The following is a 4,447-nucleotide window of genomic DNA, read 5'->3' as shown; positions in this document are numbered from 1 at the left end:
TCTGTTTTGATTCTGTGCTTAGGTTAATCATATCATAGATATTGTACACGGAACAGGATTGGAAACAAGGATCACGTGAGTGCATTATCCATAGAAACCAAACTAGTTTGCCGGGAACAGGTTAATTTGTGGTTATTAAGACTGAAATTTGAATTCTGTAATGGAGATGAATGGAGATTGTTAAAAATACTTTGTGGGACTTTCTAGACAATACCCGGCAGTTTTATGACAAGGTATCTAGCTCTATAGCTACTTCTTAACATCCTACAGTGGACTAAGACATTTGTTATAAAGCACATCTGTTAGTTTGAGAGAAATGGCATCCTAGCTTAAGATCCCTTTTTTTTAGCATGCCATAACTTTTTGAAATATAAATATAAGCACAAATAGATGCCTTATTCCACTAAAGACCCTTGAGAGGTAGCTATGAAGGCTCACACTAGCCTGCTTTGTCGTCCGATGTAGTTGCTAGAGTCCCACAAAGTATCTCCATTCATCTCCATTACGGTCACCAGTTCCCGGCAAACTAGGTTGGTTTCAATGGATAATGTGCTCACGTGATCCTGTTTCCAATCCTGTTCCGTGTATAATATCTATGATGATATTCAAGCTAATCACGTGCGCATAAATTAAAATGGCGTCAAACCACAAACCCACGCGGTGTCTGCAGCTGGATATTGACTTCCATTTTGTTCTCTCCTAGCTTCTTTTTGAAGCCACCTTTGTGGTCCTTGACCCAAGCACAAAGGAATGATGTAAAAGCCAACTGGAGCCGTTTTCTGGTTCAAAAGACTATCGTGGCGATAGAAGAAGTTGAAAGAAGAAAAAGTCTGAAGAATTTTGCAGAAATTTGAATTTTGGCCTATTCTCCAAAAAAGCTCCAGCTACATTACAGTCCACTTTAAAGGTATTAGGAGAATCGCTCAGTGAAGGAGAGCTCATCTAAGCCATTTATAAGGCTTGCAACATAAGATAAAAGAGTTGTGAGTGTTTGAAAATCATAAAAAAGGCCGCCATCTTGAAAAACCAACCTCAATCCTACATATAGGCTACCGCCTATATAATATACTGGTATACATTAGCCCATCAATCTAACAAAGGTCACCTCACCTTTAATTACATCTGGAGAAGCTTCTCAGCGTACTATCTGCTGAAGAAGCAATGAAATATCCAAGTTGAGATATCAACTGACAAGAGGAGAGAGCCAACATCAATTGTAGATGAGATTAGAATGATGACAAAAGAAGAGCAGAATGAGATATTGAAAGAGCTTGATTTTAAGATAGAGGTGTCTCCTGAGCAATGCCTTGGAATGAAGGCTGATTTATGCCTGCCATGGAAGAAGTTAAGACTTATGAGGAGGTATAAAATAAAATAACATAACAAAACAAAGTCATTAGTGCTTATTACATGTAGGTGGATGAAAGTATGGAATGTTAGTATGTGCAGTGAGAAAAAGCAGAGATATGTAGTGAAAAATGATCTAGAGCCAGTACAAATCATAGCAGAAGCAGTACCATTTTCTTTTACTATACGACATGGTAGCCAACAGATAAAACCTTCTCTTGCTTGTGTTGATGATTTGGAGTGTTATCTTTCACCTGCTAGATGAGAAGAAGCGTTAAAGAAAAACAATACTTTATAATAAATTTGTTATTATTAACAGATTAAACCAGCTTACTTGGCATGATGGAGTCATACCACCAAATGAGATTTGGATAAAATTGGGAGGAGATAAGGGTGGCCCTTCTGTAAAAATTTCATTCCAAATCATGAATACAGAAAAACCAAACTCTGTCCTTAATAGCTGCGTTTTTTCTGTGTTTGAAGCTCCAGATAATGTCTTCAACCTCCACCTTGCTCTGGACAGGTATCATCAGTCCATCTCAAACCTACAGCGGTCACAGTGGAAGTTAGTCATAACAGTGAAAAAATCATATTATTTATAATAAATAAAAATAGAGGTATAATATTCATATGTTCATGTCAGGTGATTATGAATTTCTCTGCAATATATATGGCATATCGGGAGCTAGTGGTTAGTTTATTTGCATTTTCTTATAGTTACAATTTTAATAATATATTTCATAGGACGTCACTGTTTATGATCAATTAAAAATAGATCAACAGACAAGAACATCTACCCTTAGTGTTACACCACGTACACTGTTGACCTTAAGCCAGAAATATGATGAGTTTGTACAAGATGGGTCAAATCTCAAAAAAGCTAAACTACATGATAATGTCATTGGTAAAGCTTTTATTAATGTTCCTCTCTCTCTAGTTAGTTTAAGATAATCTTGAATTTATTGCCATATTAATTTTATCATAGGTTTGTCCACCAGGTCTACATATAACGCTAGGTATTTTTCAAAGATTATTTAATCTTTTAGAGGAGGAATGCCACTCTCTCCATTACAGTGTCACAGACACATGTAATACTGCAAGCAATTCATTTGCTTTATATCTAGGGGCTAAATCAGCAATTTCTTCACTTCAACAGGACATGGCAACACTGCAAAGTGAAGCTAACCAAGGCCAACAACTACTAGCCCTTCTTCTCCTCACTGTTACAAATCCTCAACAAGATCCTTCAATACAAAATGTCACATCCCTGATACACAATAACATCATAAAAATTAAGGCTAATGTAATTTTATCTAATCATAACATACTATAATACATGTCTCTATTCTATTATAAGAAAGAGCCACCATTCAACATCAAAGGCAAGTCTCAAAAGGATTTGAAAGAGATGAAGGGCTCTTTGTTAAGTCCCTTGATAATGCATTGGCATCATTTAATGTTGAACGGCAAGCCTATCATGGTGGCTCATTCATTGGTAATCATATTCACAGAGCTCTCAAGATATATTATTTATTTTTAAATTACATGTATGTTACCTGATTTGTATAGCCACATAACATAAGGACTCTTTGCTCTGCAATTATGACAACGGCAGATTCACTAAGCCATAAAGATGTAGAGTTAAAAGGGAGGGCTGGTGAAATATGCACCAAATACACAGACATGTTCTCCCTCTTTGGAGCATGTCATGAAATATATGACAGCAATAGATTGCTAAAAGATGAGGTACAACAAAATTTTTCATTTTTCGCCCTTTATCTTTTGTAACAAACTCATGCTTTATCAATTCTAACCATAACTAGTATCATTCGATATGCAAATGGAAACTCTGTCATATGATATTGCATTTTACTCTAGCTTGTTTTCAAAAAAGGGATAATAATGACAAAAAATACATTTTATGGTTTTAAAAGTGCCATAACATTAACATGGTAAAATTATCTATACAATAGAAAACAGAATTATAGAGAGGAAACATTTGGCTTCTTGATGCATTAATTTCACTAGCATAGGAACACTTGTTTGTGAGATATTGCTCCTAAAAGAAAGAAAATCAAGGGTAAATTGTGACAAAAAATTTCAATGAGCCTCTGTCAGCCTAGCAGCAATACAAATGAATGAAGGTTGGGCTACGCCCACGCTTCCATTTCCTATTCCTTTCATTTACTCTATTATCTATGCATCAACTGACCATTTATATAAGCTCCGCCCATTCCTCACAATTGTAGCAGAGAGATTCGAAGCAGTATACCACCCTCATTGCCAATGTGCCATAGATAAAGCTATGGCCCCATATAAAGGTCGCTCCTCTCTGAAGCAATACATGCCTCAGAAGCCTATAAAGAGAGGATTCAAGGAGTGGGTGAGAGCGGACAATATCAATGGTTATGATTCCCAATTCCAAGTATACACTAGAAAGGAAACATCTTCTACTGAGAATGGTTTGGGATCTCGTGTTGCTAAAGATCTAACTGCTACCATCCATCACTGTAACCACCATCTCTACTGTGACAACTTCTCCAGTTTCCAGCTATTCTCTGACCTTTTATCAGTTGGTATTTACGCCTGTGGAACAATAAGGAGCAGTCGTAAGCATTTTCCATCGGAGCTTACTCCTTACTTGAAGTGTGTTTTCCCTGAGAGAGGAGACAATATGACACTGCAAAGTGAAATACAGCCTAACTTCACTGTCTTTGTCGGGCAAGACACTAAACCTGTTACAGTTACTGCTACCAACTGTCAAGCCATTCCCCTTGACTCTGTGACTCATAAACTGAAGACTGGCCAACATCATACCTACTCCTGTCCAGAAGCCATCAAACAGTACAACAAGTACATGGGCGGAGTAGATCGCAACAACCAACTTCGCCAGTATTATCAAATTCATCTCAAGTGTCGTAAATATTACAAATATCTGTACTGGATGTTATTCGACATCACCATATCAAATACCTTCATTTTATCTGCCACCTCTGAGTCTTTGTCTTCCATAACACGGTCCACAAAGGACTTCCAAAGTTCTTTAGCTAAGGAACTGCTACAAGGCTATGTTCCAGGAAGACAAAAGGGAGACATCTAG

Source organism: Amphimedon queenslandica, unplaced genomic scaffold, assembly GCF_000090795.2.
Source record: "Amphimedon queenslandica unplaced genomic scaffold, v1.1 AMPQUscaffold_13459, whole genome shotgun sequence".
Classification (NCBI taxonomy): Eukaryota; Metazoa; Porifera; class Demospongiae; order Haplosclerida; family Niphatidae; genus Amphimedon; species Amphimedon queenslandica.
This window is presented reverse-complemented; position numbering follows the sequence as displayed.